Raw genomic sequence first — 10,157 nt, 5'->3', positions numbered from 1 at the left:
TATGTATGCACACATAAATATGATTCTTCTCCCCATCCCTTAGTATTTGATTTCCATACAAGTGCAATAAGACTGATTTTTGTCTGAGGGCAATTCACTTGATTAGCATCAAAAATTCTGGGGATTTTACTTTGTTAGAAATTTAATTCTGAGCCTGGCTCATAAAGTAAAGAGGCAAACAGGATTTTTAAAGGATACTTAGGAAAGACTGTTAGTGTAGAAATTGGATAGAAAGTTATTTTTCATTATTAGCTATTCAGTAGAACAGGTCATGCTTCTTATCTCTTGAAGGTAGCATGCACAGTGTATCTCCAGGTTTTTTTAAAAAGCTCAAATTATAATTTTATAATTATTCACATTAAGATAAAATTTTGGCATGAAGTAATTTTTCTCTGAGTCCTTTATTAAATTTGATGGCTAAGTTTTTTGCTGTCCTCAAGCCTCAAGTATATTCAAACTGACATATGCCTTCTTCCAGTGTTTTGCCTGTAGCAGAAATGTATGGTATTCCCCTGGCCTTGGCAATATAATTGTAGGAAATCTATTTTCTTATTCTGTGTTGTAGTTTTATTTCCCCTTAATACAAACCTTTATCTGGAGTAATGTATGCAACCTTTTCAGTATGCAGTTAAAATGCCATATTAGTATAATTCACAATAGCTGTAGACATTAAGGAAATTTAATTCTCAAGGTAATCTCCAATGTTGTGTGATGTACAAGACACACTAAATAATGAATTTATTTTTATGCTGTCATTTCTACATTTTTAAGTGAATCTTCTTATATTTTTTAGAAATTTTGTATTAAATTGAACTTCTATAAAACTATTCTAAACACTAAAATGTGACTAAGTTTTGTATGCAGAAAGCATCAATGCTCTGTCAAAATATTAGCTATACAGATGTTTTCTTAATTTTTTCCTTAATTTAAAGAGTAATAATATTGAAATAGGAACACTCACATTGCCCAATTTTTGTTCACATTCTATTCTTCTGTCCAACTTAAATTTCATTTTTATTTTCACTTCTTAGAGAGTGAAAACAAAAATCATATGCAAGGGAATTGATAGATAAGAGTACACTGTTGAAAGAATAATAGAGAGAAAAAAATAACTACAATATATTTTCAGTAAATAGCCTTTTCCCTAACGTTAAGAGCTTGAGCAGCATAGTAGATCTTTAATCCCTAAATTAGACAAAGAATTCCCTGTGTGCAAAAGGGCAGCCAACAGTTGTCTTCTGACTCTTCTCTGTAATAAGCTACTCTTCTCCACCAAAGTACCCTACCACACAACTGTAAAAGAACTTAGTCTAAAAATGTTTTATTGACCTCTCAGATTCTGATTATTCCTCCTCAAAAGTCCATCTATTTTATTTAATTGTTAACATTTATTTAACTATGATCTCTTACCAATATAAAATATTTAAATAAACAAATATAGAAAATATATAATAGATGTGTACATACAATATACATAGATGGTACTAGGAGCTAAACTTTAGGTTTACTCCTCATCTAACTGTGTGCTTTACCATTGTGCTATGAAGTTAGACATAGTAATTGAAAGTATTTTATTATTTTAATATATAAAGCATTATTTTGTTCTGTCAGTTTGCTTTCATATTTGATCATATAGATTTTGTGACTATAGTTTCCTAATCTGTATATTTACCATTGTTTTGTTCCAGTGCCTTTCTGACCTACAGTGGCTCTTACCATCTATCTAGTATGGACATTCACTTTCATGTACCACCTTTCCTTCACACACACAGCTTTATATCATATTGTTATTTTGTTTCATTCTGTCAAATTTGTAGAAAGAGATCACAGAAGGAAAGGCTTTCCTATGTATTGTTCCTATAGCCATCTTAACTTCAAGTAGGTTGGCATTTTTTTATTGGTTTTGAAACACAGCCAATGATAGTCACTATATTTTGATTTTACAGGGGTAATATTTTACACTGAGCCTTCTGTGTTTAATGATTGCATGTGTTAAGACTGAAAAGTACTTTGTCATAATTAGCAGCCTGTGTCTCTTCCAGCAGTGGAAGTCTGGGTAGCAGGAAAATAAAGAGATTAATAAAAACCCCCAAATAAACAATCTCTTAGGGAAGAAGAATGAGTTGGACACTATGGAAAAAATACACAGTTCATCATTATACAGCAACTGGACTGAATTAATTTTCTAATTAGAAATCAGAAAACATTGCTTGAAGGAAATACTCTTGAAATACCATTGCATAATTATGATTAGATTCTAAGAAGTATTTAACATGAATTTTGTGACACTCAATGATTAACACCTTTGAAAATTCCATTTATTATTCTTTACCATTGAGATGAAAAAACACTCTGCAGTGGCCATGAGACATTGCCATCTACCTAGAATACCCCAAAGCCACAAAAGAATATTGTTTCCTTATTTTGCACATGTTGCGTGGAATCTATAGAAAAGAAAAGGGATTCTCCACATGGAAACATAATTTTAGGTTTTTCTCTGGAAATGTGCACCTATGAAGTACAAGCAAAACATTGTTTTCATGTGCGAAGCCAGTGATTTGGGTCATTTATACAAAGGATGGAGGTACTTCTTGATGTAATTGCAAATACAATGGCACAAGTGCTCTTTTTTACTCTGACTTCCTCATTCTATACTGAGATTACTGAGGAGCTTCTGACCTTTGTGTATATCCCCAATTCTTTAATAATCACTACTTACTATCTCTAATTCTAAAAGTAAAAAGTAAATAAAATTTTACTGAGATCGACCTAATTTAACACTATAAACTATAGATAAACTTTAATCAAAAGAGCTCTTAATCACAAATACAAAACGTAGATATGACATCATTACTAACTGACTTCAAATACTTCACATCAACTTAAATATGCTGATATTTTGAGCCACAATTAAACATGAGAATGCAATTTATGGCAATTCTACACAATGCTGAAAAGTTTTCTTTCCAACTAAAGGTACTCTCTTGTATCCTAAATCTAAAATGTCACTGTAGATTAGTTACTGTTGCAACATAGAATACTCTAGCTGCAGGTGTGCCATTAAATATGCATCTTCCAACTTTAAAAAAGACGTTTCAAAATGAAAAATTGTTGGCTCCAACTTTTTCAATTTCTATGTTGTATTAGGTGCCAGAAATGACTTAGAAAATGATAGCCTCTGGATAAAGCAGAATGTATACAAACTGCTTCATTTTACATCCCAATAGTCTAAGCTGACTATTAATCAAGTGGAGGCAGTCATCATGGTAATCAAATAGGCACCTTCTAGCCGACCTTGCAGATTTTTGTTACTAGTGGGCTTAAGGTTTTCTGAAACGATGTTAATCCCCATTAAGAGTGACAGAGGTCATACTGTACAGCACTGCAAGTTGCTAAGTCGGAGGGGAAAGGAAAACAGCATCTCATATTAAACACCTCTAGGTTTTACTACTAGCAGGAGACACCCATTGGTATTCTCTGTCTCATCATTCCTAGAATCAGCAGACTTTTCTAGTTTATTTCTACTCCACCTCAGGAAACACCACCTGTAGCAAAGTAAGAAAATTATGCACTGCTTTTCCACATTACAAAATAAATGAATGGCATAAAATTAAGATTTCCAGAGGCATTCAGTGGCCTACCATGTATGTTTATGTGCTGTTTCCATTGTCAATATGATGAATAAACAATTTCCCCCTCACTTTCTTTGCCAAATAAACAATTTAAGTACCCCAAATTTTAGGGGGGCTGCCTTGAATTTGTGTTTGGTAGTTTTTTTTCTGCAGGCTTTCTTCTATGTATATGTCCATCTTCCATTTCTTTGCCACCCAATAAACCCCTAAATTGGACAGTTTCATTTTTTTCCCATTTTTCTTTCTGTTTGTATTGTCTTTTTAATTTTTTTTTTTTTTTTTTTTTTTTTTTGTGTGTGTGTGTGTGTCACAGTTCTTTATTTCCAGTCTGACTTCCTTTGAATTTGTAATTCTCTTTCTGTACGTCCTTTATTATTGGCTATTTTCCTCTTCCATATATTTTTCTCTATTCCTAACTTCTTTTTTTTTTTATTCTTTTTGTTGCTATGTATTCTGCTGCCTTCTTTTTTTTTCTACATATACCTTTTTTGTTTCCTCTCTTAGCATTTTTTTGTTATCCTAACAGCATTAAAAGATTGCCATACTTTGTTATATTTTATACACAATAAGATTATAAATGCACTGCTTTCACAAAAAGAATGGTGGGCCTATTTGGCAACATTTTGCAATTGCTCCAAAATTATTGGTCAAGGAAAATTATTAGGATAATCTAAGATACCATGGGCTTTAGTATATTTTGTATCCCTTCACTGTCATTGCTGCCAGGAAAGCTAATTAAAATCAATAAACTCTAAAGGTTAATATATACTCATAGTTCAGCTAAAGAATCTAAAAGCTGTCCAAAAAACTTGGATAACACCTGAAAATATTTAAAGGTGGAAAATGAGCCAGAATTTACTGTCCTTGTCAGTCTGCTTCATAACTATGATGACTTATGTTAAGATACTGCTATGATAATAATGGTATTTCTTTATTGAGTCATCTGTTTTGACAGGTTTTCTGAAGGACAATTTAATCTCTTTTCTTTATTAGATAATGGGGTACTTTCATTATGAAACCAAGGTTCAAAATTTTTTTTGACTTTTGCAATTTTTTTTTTTTTTGGTTGACTAGAACCAAGAGGAACTGGTTGGAGAAGTATTAATTCTTTTATTTTATATTTGGAGATCAATGATGTACTTTATAAACCCCTTAATCTTGTGTAGGTGTATGTCTTATATCTCTGTGAACTCCTAGCTCCCCTAGGATTGGCTTGACCTCAAAGAAGCCATAATTAAATTAATGTACTTTGAAGAACATTTCATTCACTACTGCTGACAACACTTCCTAATGTATGCTATTCATATACCTGCATTATATTATTATTATTATTATTATTATTATTATGTCTTCTAAAATAAAACCCTAAAACACCATCAATTCAATTAAAATAATCTGTTTTGGATTGAGAAATAAATCAGATTCAAATCTTTGCAGACATTTCTAAATTCATTTATAGTTTTCATATATAAATGTTGTTTACATTACCATCAAATACCAGAGATTTTATAATATTTCTTTTTGCCTGGTCATGTAAGTGCAGCTTTTTTATGCTCCTAGTCATAGCCACAGAGGGGAAAGATAAAAAAATGTATATTTTTAACCATGTGGATAGTTCTACAGAATCAGTTGAGGGAACTGATGCATTAAAGTAAGCTTATATTTATTGTTGTTAGGTTTAGGTACTGGTCCATTGTATAAAATGCAGTTCTGTGTGAGTGTGTTCAAGTTATAACAGATATGTAGCTTTCAGGATAGCTTTGTTTAATTCCTGTGTGAATAGATGAATAGTGCATGGAAAGTTATCAGAGCTGAGGCTCAACTCAACAGTATTTAGTTGATGAATTCATCTCCCTATGGAAATAAATTACCTTTTGCAGCACCTAGTGTAATTTTCTTGCCATGGTACATCAATTCTAACCTTTTCCTTATAACCACTCCCAAATTATATGACAGCATGTATGGCTCCTTCAGGACACAATAATTTTCTCTGTTAGCTATGAATTTGGTGGATTCCAGCATGTATTCCAAACTTGAAGTCTTAGGTTTCCACTTTCAAACTTTTACAGCATTTTGTAACTTGCTTCATAAAATGAAGTGAAATCCAATAGGCAAGCAAATAATAGTACTGCTTTCCATTTGAAATACGGAAAGAGGAGGCTAAGTCAGTATAAAATATATTATAATTTTGTAGCAACAAGAGCCTGGTTCTAACATACCTGTTTACATGTAAAGAAAATAAGATATTCTATGATCTCTGTGCATCTCAATGTTTCACTTGTTTCACCTACCCAGTTTCACCACTACAGCTCATGGTTGCATTATCCCAGCTTACATACTCTGGTGCACGAATCCCCCCAGCCTACAGACCTTCCTATTCTTCTACCACAGCTACACCTGAAGTCACAACTTCCATTCTTCAAGATGTTGTCTCAACAATGAAGCTAGATCAGACCTAGAGAATGGATGGAAAAAAGCAACGATTTAATCTCTTAGTAAAATACTCTTCAGCAAGAGATTCAAAATTCATGCATCCAGAAAAAGACAGATGATGTAATTTCATAAGAAGTGAAAATTTTTCTGTGAAGGAAGGCCATAACAAGCATGTTATTTCTAAATTATTTTTACTTTTTTTTCCAGTGCCTACTTACCCTAAAATTCCCAACCAGTTTCAGGATCAGAACCCAGCAGTCTCTCACCCTGCTTGAGCATTGTTGACTGCTCTCTCTTCTCCCACACTGGCACCCATCCATTCTTTTTGCTCAGCTGCAAAAAAGCAAAACCCTGCCAGACTGAGCCTTTCTTAACAGAAAGAAAGGAGGGAAAGCTGATAACCTAGCACTTAATTAATTTACTTAAAAGTTTAATCTGAAGAACAGAAGCTTTTGAAAACCATTATATTACCAGCGCCCCCTAGTGGAGATAAACTTGAACTGATAGAATATCTTCCCTTGATCAATTAATGTTACCAAACACCGCCAGAAAGATTCATCAGCTTTAATTGTATCAGCATGGATAGGATTTTTTTTCCCTCGTTTTTAGCTCTTTGTCCTTAACCGCAAGTTTTGATAGTGAACTGTTTTATAAATTCAGGTTTTTAGGCAGAAATTACATATCTATATGATCATACATGAGTGGAAGAGAGATGACAAAGTGACAATCTGGAGGAAGAAAGCTTGTTTCCTCAAATGAAAAGAATAGCTTAAACTCTTATTCTACTGCAAACTGATCTACAAAAAGAGATTTTCACTATCAGAGCTCTCAAATTTACATGTTAAATATAAAAAAGGATCTAAGCCTGAAGCAGCTGCTTTCAACATAATTCCTAAAGATCTGTCAGATACTTGTATATCTTTGCCCGGTTTATCCACTTGTGATGCAAGAGCCTAAATACTGTTTTTCATTCTTGAAAGTGCTGCCTCTAGGACGATTTTCTGCAACTTACAAATAATCTCTTCATAATGAACTATTAAACGTGTACTGCTTATTTGCATTGCAATATATTAAGAACAAGTGTTCCAAATGTTAATTCTTTTAGCAGATAAACAGCAGTTTTGGATGAGAAAGTTTCATGTTTGATACTAGCTGTTTTCATCTGAAATCTTATTAGGGCTCTTCTCCAGGTACTTACCAACTCCAGTGCCTTAAGACACAACTGGTTTCACTTGTCAGGTGTGTCAGAAGATGTTTTTCTCCATTATCTCACATAGTTCATTTCTGGCTTCAAGTCTGGCATTTTTTGACATTAACATTTGCAATTTGTCGTTTGTTATTATTTAAGGTTTCCCCTTTCCTCTTCCCAAATACCTTGTACAGCAGAATGAGAAAACGCTTAACTGAGAAAGGAGAAATTATTTACTGTCCAAGAATATATTGAAAAAAAAAATATTTGGACATATTTTTCCTCAGAGAAAACTACTTCAGTGTAACAGAAGCCACTTCTATTAAAAGAGTACCACATTACGCATCTATGCTCTGTATTCAAGGATTAAGCTAGTACCATGAATTTCCTGTAGTAAAGATTAGTCCTTATCTGAAAACACCCTCTCCATTTCAGAAATAGTCACACACTCTGCTCATAAGTACATTTCAGAATACTATACATCATCTTACTTTAGCCATTGCCCTTCCTCATGTGGTGTCACAGAGCATGTTACACCGGGAGACAGCAGGGGCAGACTGAAAGGGGACACAGGAGTGACAAGGGTGGCAGGGCAGTGATCACACCCACGAGGGACACTATCCACAGTAACTGTGAAAGAAGAGCAGAGGTTTCAGTGTCAGAGACCAGAGAACAGCCTGTGGTGTCCATGCAAGTCCGAGGCCAGGCTAGGAAGCCAAGTCAGTGAATGCAGCTCAGGGACAGCAGGTGCAGTGCTGGGAAGAGGTACACGTGACAGAACTCACACAAGGACATAGAGCTAGGGCCTGAGCTTGAAAACAGCTCCCAAGCACAGGGGACAGAGACTGCACAGCTCCTTCTCACAGTTCACCTCTGTGTTGGTGGTCTGGTCCCATGTCATACAGATAAGGAAAATTAAAGCTGACCTTGAATATAGGCAGCCAAGCTCCCAAGGACAGCTGGAAGATGTTACAAGGCATCTTGGTCCATTCAGGGACTCAGGGACTGTCTTTAATTGCATAAGCTCTTGAGTGATGTAGATTATTGCTTTGAGAAAATATATAAGTAGTTTTGGTGTCAGGAAAAGTGGTGGCACAAGCTCAAAATCAGTGAGCTGAAGGTCTGGAAGACAGCAGAAACCATCAGAACTTATAGCTGATTAACTACAATGAGACAAGAAATGGGAACTGCTGTATTAGGCTGTGATCGGTGGGAAAATTATAAATAGAAAGAATTGAAAACACAAACCAAATATAAAGAATTAGATGCTCAAAGTATGTTCTGTATGTAACAATCTTTCTAGGAGAGGTGGTTTTGGTACTGATTTGTCTCCATCTCTGTCCTAACAGAGTCTCCCAAAAGATGAACATGTTCCTCCTGACAGCATCCCAGTAAAAAATTAAGAATGGTTTGGTTTAAAAGGGACCCTTAAGATCAGCTCCAGTCTCACTCCTCCCACCCCTCTGCCATGGCCATGGACATCTTCCACTAAAACAGGCACAAAAGTATTCAATACATTCTGAAAAAAAAAAATAAGCACTGGAAGCTCAGTGTGAAAATGAAATGAGGGGCAGAGACAGACATAGGCTTGTTCCCCAAGTTTCAGGCACTGTGAGCATGGCAGGACTTCCTGGAATTAGCAGCACTGACGAGTAACTCACCACACTTTTGTAAAAAAAATACTGTAAGATTATTACAAATAAAGTAGTGTAAGGAAGTAAATATTTCATTGGTTTCATCAGTTTACTTCCTTCCTGAATTCCTATGTATATAGTGCAAGGGCAACTAGAAAATTATTCATCTGATCAGACATACAAAGCTGCAGTAAAGTTAGTTACCAGGATACCTACATCCTAACAGGATGTTATTTGCGAGTACTATCTGCCACAAGCTATTGATGATGTCCATAACTGTACATTCCTGTGTACTGACTTTGAAGAATCTTTCACATTTCATATGAATCTTTTATATTTCATATAAATATGGTTAATATCTCCGTTTATTTCTGTTCCTCTCAGAAAAAAATTTTGTACAACCATAAAAACTGCAATTAGTTTCCACAGCACTGTACTTTTAAAACATTTTACAAGAATTAGCGACCAGATTGTGTGAGGTACTTGGCAAGCTGGGTACTTTGGTTTTATGAAAATCCAGACTCTTTTTAATTGCTGAAGCAAAAGATAATTTCTCTTGAAAATCTGGTCTATAGTCTATGTGCATATTGAATGAGTCATTTTAACCTTGATGTACAAACTTCAGCAGTGGCAATGATTGGTTGAAATTCTATATAATTATTCTCACTATTTTCATGATTTCAGGGCCAAGGAGGACAATATATGATCTACCAATTTTTGCTTCATACATTAGGCCAAGAAATTAATCCAACATTTTTATATTGGACCAATATATTCCATTAGGGTTATAGCATGTATTTAGTTATATGTTAGAGTGCTGCAGCAATACCAACAATCCCAATAAAAAAGTAAGGCAGATAATACTGGAACATGAATCACAGTGACTTAACAGCTTGAGATACTGACATAGAACAGGCAGTTTTATGTTTTATGTCAAGGACCCAAATGTGTTAAAGGGATCTAACAGTTTCTTGATTGATTATGAAAATTGAAAGAATCTTTTGTTATTAGTCTAGAGTTTATTAACATTATGAAGAGGGAGAGAGGACACATCACTTATAGGATGGTTGCATTTTTTAACAGAATTTAGCTGCTGTGCAAATGAGCAAAGAAATGACAATTTTACCCTTTCTATGCAATAGTGGCCAATCCGGATCTGTAATTTAATGGTATTTTGCTACTGTGTTCTGGGACACCTAGGGAGGATCTTAATTAAAAATCCATATGAACACATATTATACCTCTGGAAAACTGTAGTCATTTATCTGA

This window comes from Aphelocoma coerulescens, chromosome 1A (genome assembly GCF_041296385.1).
Source record: "Aphelocoma coerulescens isolate FSJ_1873_10779 chromosome 1A, UR_Acoe_1.0, whole genome shotgun sequence".
Classification (NCBI taxonomy): domain Eukaryota; kingdom Metazoa; phylum Chordata; class Aves; order Passeriformes; family Corvidae; genus Aphelocoma; species Aphelocoma coerulescens.
This window is presented reverse-complemented; position numbering follows the sequence as displayed.